The 27888-nt window shown below is 44.9% G+C and overlaps 2 long non-coding RNA genes across 5 annotated transcripts in view; one reads left to right on the top strand and one right to left on the bottom strand.

The window, feature by feature from the left end:
• The window catches only part of LOC128351933 (uncharacterized), a 33462-nt gene extending 32558 nt beyond the window's left edge, over positions 1-904 (bottom strand). For 2 of the 4 annotated variants that reach the window (XR_008320119.1, XR_008320123.1), the window contains exon 1: positions 37-904. This is a non-coding gene — a long non-coding RNA (uncharacterized LOC128351933). The remainder of the gene's footprint in view (positions 1-36) is intronic. The other 2 variants (XR_008320121.1, XR_008320122.1) reach the window with 2 other exon arrangements.
• Positions 905-17986: 17082 nt separating this feature from the next.
• Positions 17987-26353, top strand: LOC128351946 (uncharacterized). The gene is made up of 2 exons (XR_008320133.1): positions 17987-19574; positions 25991-26353. It is a non-coding gene; the product is annotated as an uncharacterized LOC128351946 (long non-coding RNA).
• The last annotated feature ends 1535 nt before the right edge of the window (positions 26354-27888 follow it).

Here is a 27888-nt window from a genome sequence, read left to right as displayed (position 1 = left end):
ATTGCTCCCCTCACGCCCTGCCACAGCCCCACTCACCTCTGAGATCTCTCCACCCTCACCTGAGCCGCACTCCTGCTCCTCTTCCTCCATCCAGTTGCTTTCATTCCCCTCACCCCTCTTGGTCACTCCTCCATCCCTTTACTCCATCCCCCTCACCCCTCTTGGTCATGGTTGCAGCATTGCTGGCGCCTATTAGCCAAGCTGCAGCCGCCTATCCCCAGAGACCTCCCCACCCTCACCCAAGCCCTGCTCCTGCTCCTCCCCACAGGAGCAGCAGCAACAGTGATTGACCGGGCCCTTCTTCGCTGCTGCTACCGCCAGGGCCGCTCGTTCCCCTCAGGCTGCTGACAGGCCCGGGTCCATCCCTTGCCTGCCTGCCTCTCTCTCTCCGCCAATGGCCTCGGTAGCCCCAAACAGCAGCAGTGGTTGACTGGGCCCTTGCTGCCAATAGGCCCCGCCATGGCTGCTCATTTCTCTCAGGTCACTGACAGGGTCGGGCCCGTCCCTTGCCCTTCCTTCTTTCTCTCTTCCTATCCCTTCTTTTTCTCTTTTTCTCTCTCCTCCACTCACTTTCCCCCTGTTTTTCTTCCCCTCCCTTCTTTCTCTCTCTCCCTTCCTGAGTTAACCGATCTTGTTCATCTCGTTTCCTCATCTAATTCACACAACAGTGGCCTCCTTTTCCTAAAGGGGCTCGTTCCCCCCTCACAACCCCTCTCTTCGCAGACTCCTGCCCACTATCCTTTTGTAGGGGTGTGTCCAAACCGGTCTGGAGGCCATTCTAAAGGCCTCCGAACTGTCCAGACCGGTTCGGACTTGGCCGGTCCGGGTCCGGGTGGGGGGTCTTCCTTTAAGGGCGGGAGGGCTTGCTTACCCCTCCCGCCTCTTTGCCCCCTCCAGCGCCCGTATTCTATTGTGTAATTGGGGCGCTGGAAACCAGCCACCCCCGCCGCCCCCCCACGAGCAGATTAGGGGCAAAAGAAAACTACTGCCGCCCTCCCGCCCTCCCACCCGCCGCCCCCCCCCCAGTGCTCACCACATTGTTTGCAAAAAAAAGAGAGGAGCTCGCGAACAGAGCTCCTCTCTCGCCAAAGTCTCAGGCCCAACTGGGGCCTTGGGCGCGCGCGTGTGCGATAGGACACCTGATCTAATGGAACTTCTGCCAGAGGCCCGGTCTACCTGCCGGGAAGAAGCCGGGTAGACCGGGCCTCCGGCGATCGGAGGCCCGGTCTACCCGGCCTCCTCCCGGCGGGTAGACCGGGCAACAAAACGTCTGAGCAACAAAACGTCCCAGCTGCTCCCCAGAAGTTTGGACACCAGATGCAAAAATAGGTGCTTGGTCCCCAAAATAGTTGCATGTCCTCTATAAAAGTCCCTTGTTGGCAACCCTATTGCATGCACCCTCTGTTCAGGGGCAGCCTAAGGTGTTTGGACACCTAAGGTGAGGTGCAAAATGCTGTCATGCCTCAGCATCCTACCACAGGGTTTAAAGAGGGCAGAGATTGAGGAGAAGAGGCCGTACTCTGTTCTCATGGGGTGTTCTCTAGTGGGACTCTCGTGGGGTGGCCCCTGGACTCAGTCCAAGGCCACCCCACTAGAGATGGAAAATAGATGATAGCATTGTTATAGCTTTCTCTGTGTTATTACCCCTTCTTTATCCCTATCCCCAAATGATTAGGATAAAATTGTAGTCATTTTTACACAGAAATGCGGTCATTTTTGCACAGAGGAAAGGGTTAGGTTAGGGTCAAGGTTAGAGTCAGGGGCGTAGCTAGCCCACCGGTGGCCCGTGTGTGGCCGTGGCGGGTGCCCCGATAGCCCTGCCCCCTGCATCTGACATCAGACGCAGGGGATAGCCACGCCCCCCGCATCTGACATCAGACGCAGGGGAGCGTGGTCTGGCTCCCGAACGGAGCCTTGAGGCTCCATTCGGGAGAAGCAGCTTAACTGCTGAAGGGGCCACGCGGCCCCTTCGGCAGTTAGACAAAGGCTGGTGCTGCGTTCACAGCACAGCCCAGGAGCGGCTCTTCCCTGCAGGGAAGAGCCGCTTCTGGGCTGCGTTGCGAACGCAGCACCAGTCTTAGCTCCTGAAGGGGCCGCGCGGCCCCTTCAGGAGCTAGTTAGGCTGTCTCTGCGTTCGCAGCACCAGCCTTTGTTTAGCTCCCGAAGGGGCCACGCGGCCCCCGCTCGGGAGCAAAACTACCGCCCCCACGTCTGACGTCAGACGCAGGGGGTGTGTCAGGGCCGCGAATGGTGGCTGCTTATTAGGCACGGCTCGGGTTCTTTGAACCTGTTCACCCAATTATAGCTACGCCCCTGGTTAGAGTAACGATGAACACATTGTTGTACTCTCTCCATTGACCAATCTTTGAAGGACGGTCTTGCCAATTTTCCTTTCTTTCTTTCTTTCTTTCTTTTCTTTAATTTTTATTTTATTGTTCAATTTTTATACCGCCTTTCATAAGGCATCCATCCCACTGATGACTTTAATAAAATCTTAAAGATGTTTCTGTGGTGTTAAAAACATTTTAAAGCTTTTGAAACACCACTGGACAATAAAAATATAACAGGCAGGTCTTGCAATGCTATCACCTATTTTCAATCCGTAGGGGTGTAGAGCTCGTCATAAATCACAATGAGCATTTGTCCCCCAAGATTTTACGTTTTAAACTTTTTGTTTTTTGTTTTAACTAATGTTTTACTTTTTCTGTTTTCACTTTGTTGTAAACCGCCCAGGGACATAAGTTTTGGGTGGTATAGAAACACATTAAATAAATAAATAAATAAATAAATAAGATGGTACCAACCACTTCAGGCTGTGCTCAAAGTTCAGTGGTAGAACATCTGTTTTGCATTTAGAAGGCCCCGGTTTTCCTGGCATCTCCAGGCAGGACTGAGGAAGACTCCTATATGAAACCCTGGAGAGCACAAGTAGGTCTGATCCTTTAGCTTGTTTTTGTTGGGGGGGGGGACTGCCCCCTCTTGCCCTTACCAACCAGCCACCACTGGAGCTACTGCCAATTTTGAATGAGTTAGGCAAGACTGAGCTAAATGGACCAATGGTCTGACTCAGTAGAAGACAACTTCCTATGTACCTTTGGCATCCATACTTCATGGGCTTACAGCAGGAAACACCAGTGTAGAGAGCTGGTATAGCAGAGTGCAGGGGTAGCTGACATGTGGCTCTCCAGATGATGCTTAACTACAATTCCCATCATACTCAGCTGTAGTTAATTATGGTTAGGAATGATGGGAGTTGTAGTTCAGCAATATCTGGAGAGCGGTACATTGGCAACCCCTGCAAAGAGCCTGACTTGTGAACCAGGACATTCTGATCACACTTCTACCATGAACCCAATAGGCTAGGGGTTCTTAACCTAGTGTCTGTGGACCCCCTGGAAGTTTTTCACTTGGGGCTTTTAAAGCCCTTTAACTCGCAGCTCCTCCAAGGTGCGTTCACATATCGGGCAGATTTACCCCAAAGTCCCTGTGAGTTATCAGGGAGCTGTTCACACACAATTCGGGTTTTTCACTGCGCGTTAGAATGTAGCCCGATTTATATCCAGGGTAAAAAAATCCACTATTTGTGTCAGTTTTGGGGAACAACTTCAAGTTCACAGTAAAGCCTCCCAGTAAACTCACGGCAAAGCCTGCTGTGTGTAAAAGTCCCTGGGGGTCTGTGTGGTAAGTCCAGGTGGTCTGTGGAAAATGAAATATATAATGAAAGGTAGCTCCCAAAAAACATTATTTATAATCAAATATCGTGTGTGCTTTATTTTTCTTGAATTTCAGTTATACAATTATTCTTAATAAAATTAATAATTCATTCATTAAATTATATATGGATTTGCGTTCAGTTCATGGGTATTACTTGAGGATTTTGAGGATTACAGATCCTCAGGTAATACCCATTAATAATTTTATTAATAATAATTTCCAAGAAAATTTAACACTCCTTGCACTATGTGAACTCAGACAAGCCACGTCCTCTCAAACACACATTAAGGATTTTTGTTTTAAGCATTTCTGCCTTGCCTTTCTGTTTACAGATTCAGTGCGTCTTATGAAAGAGAAAAACAATGCAACGTTAATAACATGTGAGCATTACTGTACACAGTTGCTGAAAGGAGTATAACAAAACAATGCACATGAAGCACATTGATCACCTGAAATTGCTCTACAATTGCTATGCATATTATTCATTCGTAAAACAAAGGACAGTCCTTTGGCTGGATATGTATACTTTAATTCTTATTAGCAGCTTTGGATGCTTAACAGAGCTGGAGGATACAAGTATTTAAAAGTAAATAACTGTTCCATGCTTTTCCGGTTTGATTTATGCATATGGTGTTTGTGGCTTTTTGGTTCCCTTTTAGATAAAGTCCTCACGGTCTTCACCTTTATGAAAGCGAAGAATCAGTCCTTACAGAAGCCGCTTCAGAGATTTTCTAGTAAACACCACCCCCACAATGACATCAGTGAAAAGTCTGTGGAGAATCTTCCAACCACAAGAGGCAAGCAAAACATTTTTTTAAAAAAATTATTCTTTCTTTCTTTCTTCTTTTTTGTTATGATGCAGTAGCTCGATGCACCTGCTTTTGTCTGGTCATATAATAAGAACAATTTCAGGTCTTTGGCGTATGTGTGCACTCACAATAACCTGCTTTTGTGGTTAGCATTGGATCACCTCTGAAAGCAGTTTGCAGTGATTTTCTGCTCCCTCAGTCTTTCAATTGAATGCAGTTTCAACATCATCCAAAGTCTGTGTGTTCGAGAAACAACTGCAGATAAAAACAGAGAAGAGAAAGAGCGGAGGGAACAAGTGCTGAGGGATTCTTGCAAAGGCAAGAGAAAGAATTTTTTTCATGAATCTGCTATCATGAAGAAATTCTAAATGCTATCTGATACTTTGCAAATCTCCATTGAGAACGTTCTAGCCCTCCCCCCCCCCCGCTTTACAGTTTTCAGCATCTGTCCGTTCCTCCTCCCCCTCCCTTCCAATTTATTAAATTTTGAATTAACATGTGTTAAACTCAGGTTGATTTTGTCTGTTCTACTGCGTAACCTGCTTTTCTAAGCACTTAGTAATAGCTGCAGTTAATCTATTGACCGATGGCTTAAGCAGCAGGTGGCCTTAAGACCTAGAGGCCAACTCTGACAAGGCCCACAGAAAATTCCGGAGGGCTCTTTGTTACCTGGGCTGGAATGGAGAAACTACTTGTTTGGAAAATGTTTCTCCTCCCACAGAACATCTTCAGTATTTAGAGTCTTTTGTGAGCATAAGTCTGAAGAGGGGGATTATGAAGGATAGCTTGTCAAAGCAATTGTTTCTTCTAGACATATAGCATACAAGTGCCCTAAAAAGTTTACAAGCTCACCATAGATAATTCTCATTCAAAATGTTATAGAGTATTTATAATAAATAAACATACTGCAGTTTCTGCGGGTTTAAACAAGATATAATTATTTGCAATTAGGTCAGATTTTTATTTAAATGTCCTTTATCAAACTTTTCTCTGATTAGCAGGATTCCTGATGGAAAATATGCTGAAATCATTAAGGAAGCAAACAGTGTTCTCTTAAGCACTTCGAGTTCCCATTTTTATCTAATTTCTCCATTTGTGAAGGTGGAATTTAATATGTACCTATAACAAATGATAATCTCAATTCATTCACATTCACCTGTGCTTGTTGAACTGGGGAGGGGGGATTAACTTCAGAAAGGTTACATATAAGGATTAATTTTGTGGTTTTGCTCTTCTTATTAATGACTTTTAATGTGCCTTTTAATGCTATATTTGTATGTTCTCCAGCTGCACATGTTGAGGTGATTACTTGCTTTATAGGACTCCTGCATTAACATCTCGCTACACATTGAACTATATCAGGCAGCAGCGATATAGAAAGATGCTGAAAGGCATCCTCTCATACTGGGCGGGAGGAGGCAATGGTAGACGCTTCCTGTATTTTACCAAAGAAAACCACAGGGCTCTGTGGGCGCCTGGAGTCAAAATCGACTTGACAGCACACATTACCTTTACCTTACACATGGAAAATTTATATGTCAGTGAAAACAGTGGTTGACATGCCGTGCGAGGGAACGTCAGCCCAGGAATATCGTGGGCACACAAGTTATACAAATCCAAACCTTGTGCAGATGGAAATAATGGGCTTACTCTTGTGTAACATCATTTGTGCAATTTTGTGTTTGTGCAACTTGTTTGCATGCAACATTACTGTTTTGTTCAGAGTTTCTACTTTGAGAACTTTTGTTGAAAAGCAGTATATAAATATTTGTAATGACTGGGCTGGCGTACCCTTGCGTGTATGTCAGCCCCTTGTGTGGAGGGAGGTTTTGGCATGAGTACAAACTTATATTTTTATCTATTTATTTATTTAACATATTTTTATACCATCCACAACTTATGTCTCTGGGCAGTTTACAACAAAATAAAAACAGAAAGTAAACCATTAGTTAAAACAAAAACAAAAAGTTTAGAACACAACAATTTAAAAATTTTTAAACAATATTTTAAAACAGCATTAACACCATTAAAACAATATTAATTAAAAGCCTGGGTGAACAGATGCATCATTAAAGACTTTTTAAAAGCTGTCAGAGATGGGGAGGCTCTTATTTCACTATGGAGCGCATTCCAAAGCCTCGGGGCAGCAACGGAGAAGGCAACAGCAACAGCTTCATACCATATTGACTGCCATGACTTCGCCCCAAACATCCTGGCAATTTTGGTTTGATAAAATGCCCAACCTTCTCTTTCCTCCTCCCTTCACAGAACTACAGTTCCCCGGGTTCCCTAGGCAGAAGGAATGATTGTTAGGCCTGTTTAAATACATAGTTTTTGTCTGAAGTTATTCCCCACAGGCATTCTAAATTCTAAATCCCGCAGGTGAGCCACTAAACTATCACACAAGCACTCCATTGCTTGTCTAATGAAAACAGTGGCCGACATCCCGACTAACTAACTCAGCTCCACTGCCAGCTCAGCAGTGGGAGCAAATTTTGACAGCCTCCCTTTCCTCAGGAAGCGCTTTGTGCCACCCAAAAATATGTCCCCGGCGGTCTTGCAGCCCCTCCCACACTCTTGCACAGCTCTCAGGGATATATTGCTAGGTTTTGCAGGGAGGGGAGAGAAATAAAAATCTCATCATCCCCCCCCCCCCCGCCATGCGCTGCACTGAGGCAATCCCTTCATGCAGCAGCTCATTTGCTGGCTCCTTGCAAGGGCAGGTTGCTTGCTGCACCCGCCTCAGCCTGCGTAGCATGCGGATCAGTATCTCTTGTAGAAAATACATGTATTGTCTATTGTGCTGGAGATTTCAGCACAAGGGAATGTATTTATATACATGTATTCATTGACTACATATATTAAATGAACAGTCCTTGCAATGAAATGAGTTTTCGTTTCTACGCAGATGAAGTAAGGCACACAGAGGATGGAGCGGCTTGTGGAGACACTGCTGCAGTCATGGAAGCAGGGCAGGGGTGGAGCTAATGGTGTTCCAGGGCGTTCAAGGAAAATGAGTCCAGGGGGACCCGCGGTAGGCCCCCCCTCATCCGACTTGGCTGCGCCCCCAGCAGTGTCCTGCTCCTGCTGCCCCCTGTCATGCTTCTGTGGCCCATCATTGAGCTCCATCCACCCACCCATTGCAGTGCTCCTGCCGCCTGCACGCTGCCGAACCCGTGCTGCTTGGGTTCTGGTCCCATGCCAACTGGGAATGGAGGGTGCATGAGCTCTCTCTTTTCCCAGCGGGCTGGGGGGTTAGCCTCTGACCCAAGAGGCAGAAGAGTGGCAGTGGACAGAAGGAGCGCAGCGCTGAGAGGGATGGTGATGGTAAGGTTGCCATTTTCAAGCTTCCCAAATCCAGTGGCCTAATTTGCATAGTGTGCAAATTTGCATATTGTGCAAATTATGCACAACTAATTTGCATTGTATTTTATTAATTGGACAGATTTGTATACTTCCCCCTCCTTCCCTAACCTCCCATGTGATTGGATGCAGAGTAAAATCTAGGCAATCTGGGCAGCGTATTTGAACTCCATGTAAATCCGGGTGGAATTTAGCAGCTGGGTGGAGGAGCCAAAATCCGGGGGCTACCCTAAATTCCAGGGGACATGGCAACCCTTGGTGATGGGAATGGGAATGTGGAGCACAGTGAGCATCCAGTAGGAATCGTCGGGGGAGGGGGCAGAAGGGTTGGGCTGCTACCGTCGTGGAGGCATTTGTTTGAACCCGAGCCGCCTTAACCTTTTTAATGCCTCCACTGTAGAGGAACAAAGGGCAATACTGCTGCCAGGGTTAGTATCTTTCTTCCCATTGTTGTGAATGGGGGAAACTGTAGTGATGCTGGTAGCACTGCTGCTTCCCCTTCTCTACAGCAGCACCACTGCTGCTTCCTTAACTCCTTAAGTCGCTTCCTCTCCATTAGCCGCGTGACTCATGCCAGCCACTATAAATCACTAAAGGGACAAGTCACTAAGGGGATAAATCACTAAGGATGACAAAGGTGGTCATGGATCTGGAAACCAAGTCCTGTGAGGAAGGCTTGAAGGAGCTGAGCTTGTTTAGCCTGGAAGAGACAAGACTAAGGGGAGTGATGATAGATGTCTTCAAATATCCGAAGAGCCGAAGGTCTATCCGAAGGTCACACAGGAGGAGGAGCAGACGTGTTCTCCATTACTCCTGGGGGCAGTACCAGAACCTATGGTTTGAAATTACTAGGAAGCAGATTCTGGTTAGACATTAGGAGGAATTCCCTAATTATAAGAGCTGTTTGGCAGTGAAAGTCTGCTTCATGAGGTGGCGGGCTCTCCTTCTCTGGAGGCTTTCAAGCAGAGGCCAGAGGGCCATCTGTCAGGGACATTGTAGAAGATCCCTGCCCAGAGCAGAGTGTTGGACTACAACAACAACAAATATTTATATACCACTTTTCAACAAAAGTTTCCAAAGCGGTTCACATAAATAAATAATGAATACATAATTAAGATGCCTCCCTGTCCCCAAAGGGCTCACAGTCTAAAATGAAACATAAGATAGAAACCAGCAACAGTAACTGGAGGGGTACTGTGCTGGGTGGGGGCAGTTGTTCACCCCCTGCTAAATAAGAAGAATCGCCACTTTTAAAAGGTGCCTCTTTTCTTGGGACTAGAAGACCCAAGATCCCTCCCAGCTCTAACATACTATGATTCTATAAATCTAAGGCCTTTCTGGGCATCTCCCATTCATTCCTACTATTACTTAACCAAGTGGTAGGATATTACCAATGGTTTTTGCTTCTGCAGTGGACTCAACATGAGCGGGTTCATCGCTAAGCTAACCCTTTGGAAACTGAGCCCAGCATTCTGTCTGCCAGGCCACTCTGGCAATAGTAGCTCTGATCAGACGTCAAACAGAAAGCACTGTGTATGAGTAGGGGAAGAGAACTGGTCTTGTGGTAGCAAGTGTGAGTTGTCCCCTTTGCTAAGCAGGGCCCACCCTGGTTTGCATTTGAATGGGAGACTACGTGTATTAGATATTTCCCTTAGGGGATGGAGCCGCTCTGGGAAGAGCATCTGCCTGCTTGCATGTAGAAGGCTCCAAGTTCCCTCCCTGGCATCACCAGATAGGTCTGAGAGAGACTCCTGCCTGCAGCCTTGGAGAAGCCACCGCCAGTGTTGTCCAATGTGTAGACATTGGACAATACTGAGCTCGGTGGACCAATGGTTTGTATAAGGCAGCTTCCTGTGTTCCTATAAGTAGAGTGCCTAACCATCAGTCATCCCTGACAGCCCCCTCACGGTTAAAGTGGCATTCATCTAAAGAGGTGAACAGCCCATCTGAGAAGGCGGGCACGTTCATGATCGGGAGACATTAGTCCACGCCTCCCAATCATGGACCCGCCCGCCATCACAGGTGTGGAACTCGCTTCAGATGAATGCTGCTCTAACCATGAGTGGGGCACTGCCCGGGATGACTGACAAGGCCGGGTGAGTGGGACTCAGGGACGTAGCTATAATTGAGCAAATGGGTTCAAAGAACCCGGGCCCCCGAGCTCCTGAGGGCCTCCCAGGTCCACCGCTTCCTATTTTCTTCATGATCTCCCTCACTCTGAGGGGCCACCAGGGAGAGGGGTGAACACGGGCCTCCTCTCCCCTAGCTACACCCCTTGGGACTTCTAGACCCATTTTAGATGCTCTGCTTGCATAGAGAGCATAATGCCTAAAAGGGCTTCAGTCTCTTCCTATTCCAGAACATTAATTGTCTCTTCTGTGTGGGGTTGACAACTGTCAGTAGCTATGGTGAAGCTCCTCATGCAGTTCACCAAGAAAAGAGTTGTTTTCATTCTGCAACAGGTGGGCTTCCTGCTTGATAAGTTGCAAACTAATTAATGCCGCAGGCTTTAGGCCTATTCACACTGGCTTTAGGCCTTGCAGGGGGAAAAATGTGTCAGCAAATTGGTCCATTTTTTCAAGGTGTCAGAGTGGAGATGGAAGTTTGCTGTTTCCCAACCCAGGTGTGGAAAGGATGTGGGGATTATTTTCCTCCCATGGGGCAGAAACAAAGAACACTATTAAGGACTGATGGGATGGAGGGAAGGTTGCCTGCAGGAGGGCTAAATCTCCCTCTGGTGAAACCTGAGCTGTTATCCATATTGGTACTGTGCCTGCCAGGAACTCTGGTGAGAAGAGGACTCACTCTGGGGAGCAGGGGGGAAACACATCTCTCTCCTCTGTTAAGGTCATATCAAAAGTCCTTTTCAGACATTGAACTGATGCGTTCAGGTGTCAGTATACACATATGGTGTTCTGTGTGAATGGCCTGTATTCATTTTTAAAGTGAGGGTCTGGATATAGACCCTCTCTAATGAATGGTACAGTTCAGGCTTGTATGCATGTAGAGATCTGTACACATGTGCAGTTATTCGCACATGATGTTCAATGTGCATACAGCACCCGAATGGCCTGCTTGGAACAAGTATTTGAAGCATGTGTTTGTTTATTTATCATATTTTTATACCGCATTATATGTACATTCCTAGGTGTTGTGTACGAATTTTAGTATTAAAAATCATGCATTAAAATACATAAAACACAATAAAATGATATAAAACAAATTATAAAAATTATAATTAAAAGTTTGTGAGAACAGGAGAGTCTTGAGGGTCTTCCTGAAAACAAACAGAGAAGGAGATGCTCTTATTTCAGCAGGGAGCATATTCCAAAGCCCTGGGGCAGCCACAGAGAAAGCCTGGCCCCGAGTTGCCACCAGATGAGTTTCATGTAGATGTTAAAGAGCACTGAAGACCGTTTGGAGCCTTGTGGAACACCACACTTCAGTTCTCGCTATGCAGAGCAACATTCTCCAAGCGACACCATCTGAAATCTACCAGAGAGGTAGTTGCTGAACCACCCCAATCCCACCTCCCTCAGGCGGTCCAGAAGGATACCATGGTTGATGGTATCAAAAGCTGCAGAGAGAACCAAAAGGATCAGCAAAGTCACACTCCCTCTGTTGATAGCCATTTGGAGATCATCCATCAGGCCAACCAACAAGGCAGTCTCTCTCAACCCCATAGCCCACATGAGAGCCAGTTTGAAATGGGTCTAGATAATCTGCATCCTCCAAAACTTCCTGGAGCTGAGAGGCCACCACCCACTCAATCACTTACCCAACCGTGGAAGGTTAGAAACAGGTCTGTAATTGGCTAACTCCAAGGGATACAATGCAGGTTTCTTCCAAAGTGGTCTAATAATAACCTCCTTAAGACAAGGAGGCATCCTGCCCTCCCTCAGAGAAGTATTTATAATATGACAACTGGCAACTTTTAAAAAGGTACTGAAGACACATTTATTCACCCAGGCTTTTAATTAGATTTATAGTTTTAATATTGGGATTTAAATGTTTTAATGTTTTAAATGATTTTAATTGTTAATTGATTCAATGTTTTAAATGATTTTAATTGTAAACCTCCCAGAGATGCAAGTTTTGGGCAGTACAGAAATATTATAAATAAAATAAAAATAAAAATAAGATTTACCAGACCCTCTCAGATAATATGATTATCAGATGAGATAAGCCATTTGGATTAACAGCCCCAACACACACACACACACACACACACACACACACACACACACACACACACACACTGTTTGTCCATGGAGGGCCTCCCAATGGGTATGCTTTCAGCACACACATCCTCATATCCCACATGATACTGCTGGGGGCAGTATCATTTGGACCGACCCACAGCAATCGTTCTGTGGTACGTGCATTGAACATAAGTGCATTTACCCCTACTAACTGGGCAAAGAGGCACCTTTTTTTTAATGTGGTGATTCTCTTTACTTAGCAGGGGGAGAGTAACTGGCCCTATCCACCCCCAGGACGTGCCTCCAGTGACTGTTGCTGGTGTCTATCTGATGTTTCTTTTTAGATTGTGAGCCCTTTGGGGACAGGGATCCATCTTATTTATTTATTATTTTTCTGTGTAAACCACCCTGTGCCATTTTTGGAAGGGCGGTATAGAAATCAAAATAATAATAATAATAATAATAATAATACCGTCAACAATATGGTGAGACGTAACTTTAATAAATCTATACCGGATCGGTCGTCGCCCGGGTCAACAAGGACCGCACCAGATGCTATAGTCCCTGGACATCTGGTGGCAAGTGGGCAACAGGACTCAGGATCTTCAGTTGAGCAACCAGGGCTGAAGACAGCAAAGTTACTGGAAGAAACGTCGCTTGACCGAAAAAAATATACGAAAAATGCCAACAAGGAAATAATGATCTGCTATTACAAGTCTAGTCCAACTAGAAGAGGTTATTTAAAAAGAATGTACCAAATTTGGAAAGAGAAGCATCCAGATACAGAAATAACAGAACAAAGGCTAGCAGACCAGAGAAGATTCATAATAAGAAATAAAGTATTCACAGGAGTTGAGCTGGAAGAACTGCAAAGAGCAACACAGGCTCAAGATATGGAAGAAGAATTATCACCAATTGAAGAAGTTGCTCAGGCGCAGGTGGAGGAGGTGTTGGAAATCGAGGATGCCACTGTTGCTGAACTGTTTCAAAATCAAAACCAGGCAACATCCCCTTTGCCTTCACCTCAAAAACCCAAATGCCGTTTAACAGAAAAGCAACAAGAACTAAATCAAAAAATAACTGAGCACATGAACCAAACAACCACCAGGGTTCGACTTCCAGCTCTAAAAACAGTTGCCAAAAAACAACTTGCTCAGGCATTAAAAGATATAAATGCTGCACTTGCAGAAATAACAACCAATAATTTGCAAGAAACAAACCAACTAATGTACAGTGCAGCAACAATAACAACACAAGAGCTTGGATATAAGATCAGTGGACCTGTCAAAAAAGAAAGCAGTACATCACCTCAATGGAAGATTAGATTAGAAAATAAAATCTCCAGGCTTAGATCAGATGCTGGTAAATTGAAAGATATGAAAGACAAGAAGCTGAAGAATGAAAACACCAAACAGTATCTGATCCAAAAATACCACCTAGATTCAAGGAAAATTAGAGAAGTCCTGGAAATAATAAAGCAGCAAATAACAGCAGTGTCAAAGAAGATTAGCAGATATGAAGCCAGAATTGAACAACACAGGCAGAATCTCCAATTCCAGTCGAATCAGAGACGTTTCTACCAAAGCATAGAAGGAGAAACTGCAAGAAACATAGAAACACCCAATAAAGAAGAAACAGTGCAATTCTGGGGGAAATTATGGGACAATCCAATAGATTATAATCAAAAAGCAGGCTGGATGAAAGAGGTCAAAAAATGTAACCAACAAATGCAAGATCTAATAATAACACCAAAATTAACAAGTGAAAGAGCAAAGAAAATTAAAAATTGGACCGCGCCAGGCGACGATGAACTGCATGGCTTTTGGCTTAAACACCTAACAAGCCTTCATAAACAACTATCAAAACAGTTCAATCACATTATGAAAGGCGGTGATATTGAACAATGGCTAACAACTGTGAAAACTCATCTCATCATGAAAGACCCAGCAAAAGGTGCAGTTCCAAGTAATTATAGACCGATAACCTGCCTGCCAACCATGTTCAAATTATTAACTGGAATAATAGCAGATGAAGTGATGCAACACTTATTAACTAACAAACAGCTTCCAGTTGAACAGAAAGGAAATTGCCTGAATACCAGAGGCACAAAAGACCAGCTGCTGATTGACAAAATGATTTTAGAAAACTGCAAGAGAAGAAAAACCAATCTAAGTGTTGCATGGATTGACTACAAGAAAGCCTTCAATTCATTGCCTCACACATGGATACTAAAATGTTTAGAAACAACTGGTGTCAGCAAAAACATTCAGATATTTATTAAAAAAGCAATGAGCAGGTGGAGTACACAGTTAACAATCAATGGCGAGGCACTTGGACAGGTTAGCATTAGAAGAGGCATTTTCCAAGGGGACTCACTATCCCCTCTATTGTTTGTAATCGCCATGACCCCACTTTCACAAATACTAAACAAAACAGGCCTCAGATACCAAACATCAAGTCAAATCAACCATCTGCTGTACATGGACGATCTGAAGTTGTATGGAAAGTCCCAGTCAGAAATCGAATCACTGCTAAACACTGTCCGTATATTCAGTAGCGATATAGCAATGGAGTTTGGACTAGACAAGTGTGCTGCATTAATAATGAACAGAGGGAAAATAACAAAAACAGAAGGAATAGAACTGCCCAATGGAAGCAAGATCAAGAACCTGGAAGAGAAAGAATGTTACAAATACTTGGGCATTCCCCAGGCTGATAACATCGCACACACTGAAGTTAAAAGAAAAATTGGAAGTGAATACATCAGGAGAGTTGAAAAATCCTCAAGTCCAAACTCAATGGCGGGAACACCATACAAGCCATCAACACCTGGGCTATACCTGTTATCAGATACACTGCAGGAATAATAGACTGGACCCAGGTAGAGCTAGAGACGCTAGATCGTAAGACCAGGAAAATCATGACCATCAATCATGCTCTGCACCCCCGCAGTGATGTAGATAGGCTATACCTCCCTCGCAGCTCAGGTGGAAGAGGAATGCTGCAAGTCCATCAAACAGTAGAGGAGGAGAAAAGAGGCCTTGAAGAATATATAAAGGACAGTGAAGAAGATGCACTTAAAATGGTCAAGAACGAGAAACTATTCAACACCAATGAAACAAAGCAGGCCTACAAGAAAGAACAAGTCAAGAACCGAGCAGAAAAATGGAGAAATAAGCCCCTGCATGGTCTATATTTGCACAATATAAGCGGAAAATCAGACATCACCAAGACCTGGCAATGGCTTAAGAATGGCAACTTGAAGAAAGAAACAGGGTTTAATACTGGCTGCACAAGAACAGGCACTAAGAACAAATGCAATAAGAACCAAAGTCGAAAAATCCACAACAAACAGCAACTGCCGCCTTTGTAAAGAAGCAGATGAAACCGTGGACCACCTAATCAGCTGTTGTAAGAAGATCACACAGACTGACTACAAACAAAGGCATGACAAGGTAGCATGGATGATACACTGGAACATCTGCAAAAAATACAAGCTACCTGTAGCCAAGAATTGGTGGGACCATAAAATTGAAAAAGTTGAAGAAAGTGAAGATGTAAAAATATTATGGGACTTCCGACTACAAACAGACAAACATCTGCCACACAATACACCAGATATAACTGTAGTCGAGAAGAAAGAAAAACAAGTCAAAATAATCGACATAGCAATACCAGGGGATAGCAGAATAGAAGAAAAAGAAATAGAAAAAAAATCACCAAATACAAAGATCTACAAATTGAAATTGAAAGGCTGTGGCAGAAAAAGACCCAAATAATCCCAGTGGTAATTGGCGCCCTGGCTGCAGTCCCAAAAGACCTTGAAGAGCACCTCAGCACCATAGGGGCCACAGAAATCACCATCAGCCAATTACAAAAAGCAACTTTACTGGGAACAGCCTATATTTTGCGACGATATCTATAATAACCAACAGTATTGATGATAAAATTCAGCCATCCCAGGTCCTTGGATAGTCTGGATAAAACAAACCAGTCAATAACACCTGTCTGACTGTGTAAACAAGAAATAATAATAATAATAATTACCGGTAACCACTTCAAGTTTGACTCATACAATTTGTCAACTGCTCAGGACTCGTTAACTCAAATGTCGAACTGTTCGCCCCTCTGTCCCTGATCTCTGTGAATAGTTTCACCACAAAGTTAAGAGCTGAGACCTGGGAGACCTCCAGATTGCTTGAAACTCTAAGCCCCATTGCAATGTATTTGGTGCCAGATGGGGAGTGAAGGGCAGTAAGTGCCCCCCCCCCCACTGCTGGATTCTTGCAGTTACTTGGAGATATACTTTTCACATTCAGGGTGTTTTTCTTTATTACCTGCAATCAATCAATCAATCTATCTATCTGTATACACACACACACACACACACACACACACACACACACACAGATCTATATAATACACTAAGGTCGTACGTGGCAAGCCCCGCCCCCACTGCAGCTGCACCCAATGGAAATGCTGGGGCAGGGCTTTCAAGTACATCCTGGTCAGCCCATGGAAGGAGCTTTTGCTGCCATCTCCACCACCAGCGCCCCTTGGTTGAGAGTTCTCCCCACCACCATAGGCTGGCTTAAAGCAGAGGGAGGTGGGAAAGGGGGCCAAGTGGGGGTGGGGTGAGGAAAGACCAAGCAGTGAGTGGGGGGGGGGGCAAGGAAAGGCCATGTGAGTGGGTGGGGTGAGAGGTCGAGTGGTGGGTGGGTGAGGAAAGGCTGAGAGCGGGGACCAAGGAAAGGCCAAGCAGCGGGTGGTGGGGAGAGAAAGGCCGAGAGAAAGGCTGAGTGAAGTCTACGGGGGGGGGCGTAGTCTGAGCAGGGGAGAAAGGCCAAGTGAGGGGGCCTTCCATTACCCCACTACTACTCTGGGGAAGGCTGGGTGCACAAGCACTAGCGCACAGATGCTCTGTGTGGGTTCAGCTTGTGTGTGTGTGTGTGTGTACAAACACACACACACACAGAGAGAGAAAAGAGCAGTTCCCCATGGGCTCAGTTCTGTCTTTTGGTGAAAGAACTGGTGTAGGAAAGAGAACTTTTAACCTCTTTCCCCTGCCCTGCTGCTCCTACTGCGATGCAGCTTCTTAGGTGGGCTGAAAACGTCTCCTTCTGTGCCCTCAGATTAGGTGTTCCTGTGTTTACCCACACAGGGATTCTCAGCCTTGAGTCCCCAGATGTTGTTGGACTACAACTCCCATAACCATAATTCAACTCCCAACTAGAATTGTGACTCTGAAAGCCCCTGACCTACAGATTTACAAAAGCCCAAATGTCCTTCAAAAGTCCTATTAGAGTAGAGTAGAGCAGTGTTCCCAAGCTGTGGTCCTCCAGGTATTACTGAACTGCAACTCCCACAATAAATTGTAGCTGGGGTTGATGGGAGTTGTATTCCGCAACATCTGGAGGACCGCAGCTTGGAACTCCTGGAGTAGGAACCAAAACTTAAGTTGACTCACACAGTGGCGTGGGGTGCCGACTCAAGAACGGACCCAGAGGCTATTCTCACAGTGGGGGGAAACCGGGCTAGAACCCAGCTCGGTTTTCCCCCATTGTGAGAACCACGAGGCTCACACACAAGCCCGGTGGTTCAACGGTGGCTAGCCCGCCAAAGAAGCCCTCCCCTTAAATGGGGTTAGTGGAGCGAGCGCTCTGCTAACCCCGTCTTCCTGATCGTGAGTCGCCAAGGCGCAGCTCCAGGAGGCTAAAATAAGCCTCCTGGGTTCCGGGGTCTCTCCATGATGCCCCACACACTTGTGCGGGGCATCCTAGGACTTCCGGTGGCCAGGTGGCCCCTGATCCCTGCAGCCCCTACCAGCTCCATGATGGAGCTGGTAGTTATGTAGGCGTGGAGCTGGTAGTTATGTAGGCTGGTAGTTATGTAGGCGTGTAAGCTAAGCCCACTCTCCCCGCAGAGCCAGGTAAGGCACTCCACACTGTTTGTGTGGAGAGCCTCCCAATGTTCAGTGTACTCCTCCAAAAGGAGTACCTTTTCAAGGAGGAACTTGCTTTTCTGTAATTCAGCTTAGAAACAAAGCTAAGGTTGCCACTTTTCCGTTGGCCTCCATAAATGCTCCTAAGGGGTATTTATCTGCAACAATTAGCAGGTAATAATGTTTACCTCTATGCTGTGAAAAGCCTCACCTGCTGACTTCTGCAGATCAAGCCATTGGAAAAGGCATTGCCAGCTACAATCTTGGCTACTTTGAATGGTGCACTCATCCTTACTTTACCTGAGAAATCATAAGTAACTGCAAAATTTCTTGGGCCTGATCTGAAGGCAAGTGATACATACCTCCTTGCTGAAGCTAAGCAGCTCTAGGTCTGGTCAGTGCCTGACCGAGAGACCACCTGTAACCCTATGCATGCCAGTCTGAGTTTCATGAAAGAAGAAAAGCAGGATCTAAATGCAATATACACCAGCGTCTCCCAGAATCTTTCTGGGCAGAGGGGAGCAGGTAAGGGGATTAGTATCACATATTTAGACATGGTCTGTACCCTTCCTAGGATACTTGTCTGCAATTCTCATGCCTGATCCTGGGAGTGTACTAGTAGCCGGTAGGATCTGCCTGCCATAGAGCCAGCGTGGTGTAGTGGTTAGAGTGCTGGACTAGGACCGGGGAGACCCAAGTTCAAATCCCCATTCAGCCATGAAACTAGCTGGGTGACTCTGGGCCAGTCACTTCTCTCTCAGCCTAACCTACTTCACAGGGTTGTTGTGAAAGAGAAACTCAAGTGTGTAGTACACTGCTCTGGGCTCCTTGGAGAAAGAGCGGGATATAAATGTAATAATAATAATAATAATATACCTGTGGTTGTCCCTGTTCATAGTCATCAGGCTCAGACAGGGACATTACAATCAGGCTGTTGTGCATTTCTGTATTTTAGGGTTAGGACTGCAAGACATTTCAGATGTTCTAGAATTCTAATGCTGACACTGACGCGTAGGGCCTTGGGCATGTCCCTTAGCACACTGATCTACACAGAAAAAGAATTTGGGGGAGACTACAATTACTTATCTCATAAGACTGTTACGGGCATTAATTAGCTAGTTTGCAAAGCCCTTTGAACATGAAAAGGCGAGATGTTGTGTACATTCTGTGCATTATTACAGTTAATTAAAACACACCATAATTGCTCCTCACTGCTTCCTCTGACTTTGATGTACTTTGTTTACTGTTGACTAGGGTTCCCTCCTCCCGCCTGGTTTGGTCTCAAAATCAAAAGCATTTCAAATCAGGAATCCTACTGCCAAGATTAATATTCTCTCCCCCCACCCCCAACTTTGCATATTTGCTTCCTGGAGGAAACACATTCACAGCTAAGTCTAATGATTACTGCTATTGTCTCCTCATTAGTAAGAATGCAAAAGCTGATGCTGTTCCTGATAGGAAGGAACCGGCGCTTTCAGAAATTGGCGCTACACCCAACCACCCCAAAGAGCTTCTGGGCTGGAGACTAATTCTAACCTCCCCAAGGTGGGGCAATTTATTTTAATGGTCTACCTCTGAGACATTCATCTAAAACTTCTGCGATTACATTTCATGGATTAGGAGAGTTGCTAATAAGAGTATTAAGAAGGTTTCTTACACATTCAAAGCTTTTAGCCTTACAACAGGGCCACCTGAGTCAGTCAGAAAGGCAAAAAGGCCTTGAGAAGCAAGGTGGGCTCCCCAGCGTTGGTTGGGGGCCGAGAGAGAAGACGAGAGGGAGATGTGATGTTACACACACACACACACACAGCAACACAAAGTGTTTAATGCTCCCGGTTAAAATATCTGAAAATGTACCAGCCTTGTAAATTAAATACTACACATTCCTAGACAAGGGATCCCTAAACGTGCATTATTCATCCTAATATGATTTAACTTGAAACCACTGTAAGATTTATCAAAATTAAGAGACTTCACTTGAGTGAAGGGAGAGCGAAAATATAATTTGGCTCATCAAATTTTTATGTAGAGCTTTATATTTTTTACAGTGCAGCTATTATGGATGCCTTTAAAAGGAAATGTTGATGCCAGCTCAGAGAGCTTGGAGAGGCCGCTTGGGAAAGAGAAATGGGTGGGGAACATAGCAAACCTTCTCTAGATGACTTGGCTATGTTAGGATCAGTTATGTTGTGATCCTAGCACAACTAACATAACATAGTTATCTTAGGATCCACCCACAGGGTTCCACTTGTAGACATGTACTAGGACCGGGGAGACCCGAGTTCAAATCCCCATTCAGCCATGATACTTGCTAGGTGACTCTGGGCCAGTCACTTCTCTCTCAGCCTAACCTACTTCACAGGGTTGTTGTGAGGAGGAACCTAACACCACTCTGGGCTCCTTGGAGGAAGAGCGGGATATAAAATATAAAATAATAATAATAATAAGCCTATATTCTGCGATGATATCTATAATAATAACAGCAACAACACTGATAATAAAATTCAGCCATCCCAGGTCCTTGGGAAGGACTCGATGTCTGGATAAAACAAACCAGTCAATAACACCTGCCTGACTATGTAAACAACAACAACAACAATTAATAATTAATAATAATGTTGCAAAATACCGAGTCAGACCATTGGTATTGTCAGTACTGCATTGTCTACCACACTGACTGGCAGTGGCTTTCCAAGGTTTCCAGCAGGAGTCTTTCTCAGCCCTACCTGAAGATGCCAGGGAGTGCCACTTGGACCTTCTATATGCAAGCAGATGTTCTGCCACTGAGCTACAGCCGTAGCCCCCTAAGGGGAATATCCTTCAGCAGACAGTGATCACAGGTCCCATCCAAGCAGACAGTGATCCCATCCAAATGCAAACCAAGGTCCATTCATGCCGACTACCTCCTTAGCAAATGAGACAATTCATGCCCACTACCACAAGAGCAGCTCTCCTCCTTCAATTGGAAGGGGCGCAAATTCCACTTGGAGAGCTTTTAAAAGACCTGGGTTCAATTACTCACCTGTCGAAAGCCAATATTGCATAGCAGCTAAAATGCTGGATTTAGTTGTGAATTACCCAGGTCTAACCTAGCTTCCAGTGGTTGCCCAAGATGTCTTTTGTCCCTGTGGACTTCATAGAGATTCTTTGCATTTTTTAAAAATGGGTATATCTTTAATATTGACTATACATGCCTATATCTTTGTACAATTTTTTGAATTGTTGATACATTTTAATTCCCCATCGCTCCCTTTTAGCATTTATACTTCATTACTTAATTAAGCCGCCTCCAAAAATGCTGTCCTTTTGGGGAGTGTGTGTGCCACCTCCAAAAGCATCAAGTTAAAACCTTTGGAGCTGGCCCTCTCTTTTATGCGCCAGGCAGGGTGTATTCTTCCTGGTGCATTATGAGGTGTGTCACCTCCAAAAACTTCTGGCGATGAGTCAGAGTGAGTCGGCATGGCCCATGAGGTTGCCAGACTAAAATGCCAGACTAGATTTTAATTTGGCTGACATCTGAGGAAGACTGTGGTAGTCTTGTGGATTTCATAAAGGACCGCCCTATCTCCCCCCCCCCCCCCCGATCCCAATCTGAGCACTGGGTAGAGCAGACTGCATATCTTTCACATGGAAACTTCCATATTTGGTTGCCAACATTTTGAGTTGGGTCTGAGGTGGCAAAACTGAAGTAGAGACTAATAAAAAAAGGACAATACCAGCCAGGATTAGATGGCACCAATACCCTGAGTTGTTATAAGGCAACTTCATAGGTTCATATATGTAAACACAGTCATGTGAACAAGTCTTGTATTATTTAGTCTTGAAAAACAGAGGCCAGTGGTTAAATTTCCTTTTCTGGAATGCACAGTCCTTCACTAGTGTGGACCTGAGATTGCTAATTTTAGTTGTGCCACTAATGGCTTGTGACATCACCTTTGAAATGTTTAGTGGGAGGAGTTGCTTGTTTTTTTATATATATATCTCTCTCCTTTTCTTTCTTTTTTCTGTAAACCCTAAAAGCCATTCTCTCTCTAAAGCTGTAACAACTCAACAACTGTCTTGGTTACACACTAAGGATTTCACTGAGAACATGTTCGACGGAATCAGAAAAGCAGAGAAAAGGTCACAAATAAGCACCTTAGGAACAATGAAAGCTTTTCTCCATGCAGCGGTGGGAGAGGTGTAAGTGGGGGTGGTGGAAAAGCCCTGAAAAGGTATTAATCAGAAGTGGCTATAAATCCTCTGGAGTTTTTGCTCTTATAAAACTCCTTGGAGAAAGTCTTGAAGGAAATGCAGGTCAAAGCCCAAAAAAGCTCTTGATCAGAGATTGCTGGAGGAAAATCTTCCCAGATGCCGTTTAATAGGCTGCAATCACCCCAGGAGTGGGAAAGCCAAGTACGCTTGAAACATGGTTGCAGTTCCTAATAGGCCTTGTCACACTTAAGGCACCGCAAGCACCATCCACCGAACAGCTGAAGCTGGCTGGTGATTCATAAAGCCAACAGTTTAAAGTTTATTATGATGAAAGCACTTAATGACAGCCATCGCCAGGAGCCCATCATTTATAAAGCTGCGCTGAGTATTAGACATGTAGCATGACCACCAATTTAGTGTCACAATTGCTACCATAAAATGACCTTTGGTGATTTTTACTGCATGTGGTGGACAGCTCTTCTTTCACATTAGTGCTCTGTGGCTTTTCTTTGCAGACTATTATGCTGTCTAAGGCTTATTTGGCACTGTCGTGAGTCTCAACCCTTGTTATTACCCCGAAGGCCTGTCTAAAGGGGGGGTCGAACCCTCCCATGTTCTATTATGGCCCCCCAATCAGCTATTCCTTGGTTCGTGTAATAATGTAATGCACATATTCCGCCTTTGTGACTGCATTTCATTCGTTTAAAAAAAGAGAGAGAGAGAAGTTTTGTTTTCTGTACACTGCACTAAACATCCAATTGGGTGGAAATGAAATATGCATGTTACCCTATTAAGCAAGATGGGAGAGGGGGACTTGGGAGACTTAATTGTCAAATGGTCGGAAAAGCATTATGCCAAGGCAGTCAATAATAAATAATAATACAGCTTGGAATAATCTGCATCCTGGAAGCATATCTCGAGTCTCAGTGCTGCACATTACACAAACATGGAACATAATTTCACAGACTAAAGGACCCACACCGATTTACAGGGGAACCATATTCATCACACGCCCATTTCTACTTCCGTCAAGTCACACAATGTTTGAATATGCAGTTCCAGCACTATGCTGTCCCGATAGGAAGCTTTGCTATTGAAGTAGCCCGTCCTCCTCCAAAGCCTTTAAAATGTATATATAATTTTATAAATGATATAAAATCTCTTTCTAGGCTGTGAAGGAGAAATAAGGGGGGTGGGGTGGAGAAAACACATTTGCATGGCATGCTGCAATTTTGTCAGGATTAAAATATGTGATTTCTGCTGATACCTACTACTGTACTGGGCTTTATATAAAGCTTTTTTCAATAAGGTAAATTGTTACATGACAAACTCATCTTCCACCATTATCATCTGCTGTTTGTGTTTAACAACAGGAGTCCGTGTTCTAACAAAACTGTTGTAATGGCTGTACAAATTACTCAGCTGAAAGCTTTTCACCAAACCAAACAGTATTAATCAGCAGTTCTTATGAAGGTGCTAATTAAAAACAATTTTCTTCCTCAGTTTGCAATACCAAAGCCATCTTCACTTGCACTGTTTCCAATATATAGCTACTGTATACACCAACACATCAGGGCCTCTATTAACTCCTGAATCTCCTATTACCTATTTTATTACATTGCTGTCTTCCAGGTTTATGGGCTTGTTGACATTTTGGATGTCACAGCATGATATGTTTAATCATTTTAAAACTACATTAATTGGAGATGGGGGTGGGGAGGGAGAGAAGGCTAGCAGCCATTTACAATTCACATACTTGGAGGGGGACACAGAAACACAAGTTGAATACTTAGCTCAACATTAGGGTAGGAGCTTCTTGTATAAAAACTGAAAATAACCACATCTGATATTCAGTTTGGTTTTAAAGACAATAGTGCTGATGTAAATATCTGCATTAACAGCTATATTTGACCACCGAGGTGCCTGTTCTTGGGGAAAATAACTCAGATGTTCTAGAGTGGACTGTGTTTTGAAAGCTTGGCATCTGTTGAGTTTAACCCAGATTCACGGGTCAAAAATGTGTCCTCTCCGGCTGCGGATTGCCATCTGGCCTACCTCACTGCACCCCCTCCCTCCTCCTACCGTCTCCACACTTTATACTCATGAAAGACCATCAGATCCACTGTCCCTAATGGACACACATGGAAAATGGCCAAGCACTGAACTTCATCTCTTTGGCTGCAAGCCAACTGAGAACTTAAGCAAAGAGTCTTCAAGGGGAAATTCTTTAGCCAAAAATAATGGGCATTATCCCGAGTAATGCTGCCCTTATTGTATGTGCGCAACAATTTTGTCTAATCTCATCTTTCCTCTGCTGCCCTTGATCTATGTTCCTGAGGGTTTCACAGCTCTCGGGGTCATTTATTGGAGCGGGGGCAGCAGTGGGAAAGAGGGGATTAGCAAAATAGGGCAAGTCTGGTGCTCATGTTGATTTACTGAGTTCTCAGTAAATCTGCTCGACATTCTCCCAAAATCTTCTACCCATTTGTCACCAAGAGTTGAAATTCTGCTCGACTTCCACCCAAGATCCTCTGCTGAACTCAGTAACTGTCACAGGAACTGAATTTGGGTGGAGTCAGACATCTTGCCCGTCAGGAGCACCTATTCCCAGTTCCTGAAATTTTACTTAAATATTCCCTACTTACTGACTTGCAGTGGATTGTGTGTGAACCCTCCCAGAGTTGCATGTGAGAAACATTCTAACATGAGGACAATGTAGGTCTCGATGTTGCCCAATGTAGGTCTGCATGCTTCCCAGTCAGGGGTGTAGCAAGGTTGGAGTGGGCCCAGAGTCAAGATTTTAAAATGCTCCCCCCCCCACTAAAGTTTTTTTTAATCTATCTATCTATCTATCTATCTATCTATCTATCTATCTATCTATCTATCTATCTATCTCCTATGTGCCACACAATAGAACATCATCCTAATTTTTTTTTTTAAGTTTTTGTAAATTTTGGATGTTGCAAGTCATTTATTGGTACTAGAGAAAGACATGCTGTTCTGGTAGCTCCAGGTCTTAACACTCACATCAATTTCAGAGGATGAATACAACTGAAGGAAGCCTGGGCGGGTGTGCAGCTGGGGGAGTCAGTCATGTGACTTGCCTCTGGGGGGGGGCAAGGCAGTGGGCCTCCAGACGACTGTCTCCCCTTGCCCTATTATAGTTACGCCCCTGTTCCCAGTGTTTACTTATCATGCAGCATCAGTCTTTCATTGTGATAGCCACTGAGACATCATATCAAATGCCAAGCAATGGAATTGCTGTTGTATCCCATTTTGACCGAACTGGCAGTCATGATTATATGGGATGTCAGAAATAGACCAAAAAGGTAAAATGACAAAGATCTCTGTGACACCTGGAAGTGTAACAAATGTATTGTTGCTTGAGCTTTGGTAGATAGGCTGTGGCTTCCATCATCCGCTATCTACCAACTAAGTTTTCAAATTACTTCATGATTCTGATAATGCGTGTGTTGGGGGGCGGGGGCGGCTATGGCCAGTGAAAGGGTATGGGGTTGTAATTCAGCGGTACAATATCTGCTTTGCACGTAGAAGGTCCCAGGTTTAGGCCCAGGCATTTCCAGTCAGGGCTGAGAAAGACTCCTGTCTGGAACCTTGGAGAGCCTCTGCCAGTCAGTGTAGACAAGACAGAACTAGTTGGGCTGACTCAGTATAAGGCAGTTTCCTTGTATGTTCCTAAAGAGCCGTAATAAATCTGAGAGATTTGCTTCAGTACCTTAAAGACTTCATCACATTTGCTCCAACAGATTAACATAGCTTCTGGAATTTGGACAGAAAAAGAACACATTGGATCCTATCCAAAGAGCCTTGAGAGGAAGGGAAATAGTGAAGAGTGCTGTTTTGCAAATACTTCCTCAAGGGCTTGCAAAATGTCCGTGCGATGCTACCATGGGAGGTTCCACAGCAGTTCCCGCATGTAAGAGATTGCACAAACAGAAGATCATTTTTAGATGTAGCTTCATGTTTCATGCCAAACATTGTAGTGCAAGGTATAAAACAGCCTTTCCATGAACAGAAGATGCCTTCTGCACATGGAACAGAACTACTCGGCCTAACCTTTTGTCTTTTTCATTGGGTTTGTTTAAACATGAGAATAAATTGGGCATATATCTGTGTGTAGATCAGTCCTTACATCCAACAGTTCAAAGTTCATCACCAGTTCTTACATTCAATAGCCGGATCCTTCAGCATCTGAGATGTCATGCCCCTGAACAGCAGGTGTTGGAGGGCGCAGTCTCCCTCTTTCCCCCACTTGCATGCTTCCCAAGTACACCTGGTTGGCCGCTGATCCAGCAGGGCTTTTCTTATGTTCTTCTGAAGAATGGCTCCCACAGGAGACAAGAGGAGCAGTGTCCTCATGCATTGGCATGGAAGTGGGACACAAGCACCTTGTTCATTCAAGACCACAAATGCCCCCTTACAGCATGGATTCAGACCATGGGGTGAGAAGGTGTAAGTCCACTGCCTCAGATCCAGTTCTCTCTGCCCTTCCCAAAGTGTGTGTTTTCCATCAGATTCAAAATTCAATGAGCCCTTTCTCACAATCCGTGAAAAAGGGCTTGAAGGGCAGGGGAGGGAGCCACCCAAAAGCTTGCCTCCTCTGCAGACGATCCTCTCTGTGGCCTGTGCATGGAGATCGCATGCCCAGATGTGTAATCGCTTTCTCTGGTAATGCAGATGGTCGGGGTGCCAGGAGGCAGTGCCCCCTAGAGCTCCCATAATGCACCATGCAAGTGCATGATGCATTATGAGGATTCCCCCAATGCTGGCCAGGAGCTGGCAAGACTCCTGTCTGGAACCTTGGAGAGCCTCTGCCAGTCAGTGTAAACAAGACAGAACTAGTTGGGCTGACTCAGTATAAGGCAGTTTCATTGTATGTTCCTTTTTTATGTTTTGTCCCCATGAGACTCCAGTAGTAGCCTGGAAGGAGGTTTCACATAGGAAATTGCCTTATACCGAGTCAGAAAATGGCCCCATCTCTCACTCAGCATTGTCTACATGGACAGGCAGCAGTTCTCCAGGATTTCAGACAAATATTTCCAGCCCTACCTGAAGATGCCAGGGATTGAATCTGGGCCCTCATGCATGTGAAGCAAATGCTGTTCTACGGAGCTTTCCCCCAAAGTATGAACTACGTGGGACAGGTGCATGATGTGGCTCCGTTCCACATCAGTTTTGCCCACCCCTCAGAAATGAAAATGGCTAGACTGGCCCTGCATCCTGAGGGCTCTTCCACGTCTTTCAGAAAGTCTGCATTTCTAAGCATACACCCCTCTTCAAGATAGTACAAATTTCCCCCTCAACAAGCAGTTTGCCCATCTTATGTTGCGGACACCCAGTACCCACTGACAGACACCCAGTACCCACTGATTACATAATATTGACAAACTTCAAATGTCCTCTTTAATGCGTAAAAGATATTAAAATAACGTGCAGATTTCTCCACAAAGCATGTAAGCTAAAACAAAGCCGAGCAAATGTTTTGCTGTGATACACCATCCTCAGTGCTCCATTTAGAATACCAGCTGAAGGCTCCTAGATACAGAAGCTGAGAAGGGAAAGCAGCAAACAGATAGTAGATAACACGTGAGGGAGGAGAGAGTGGGCCTTTTGCAGAGAAGATATTTCAGTGAACAATGTATGT

Source organism: Hemicordylus capensis, chromosome 1 (genome assembly GCF_027244095.1).
Source record: "Hemicordylus capensis ecotype Gifberg chromosome 1, rHemCap1.1.pri, whole genome shotgun sequence".
Classification (NCBI taxonomy): domain Eukaryota; kingdom Metazoa; phylum Chordata; class Lepidosauria; order Squamata; family Cordylidae; genus Hemicordylus; species Hemicordylus capensis.
Note: the sequence above shows the minus strand (reverse complement) of the source record. Positions and strands in the feature narration are given on the sequence as shown.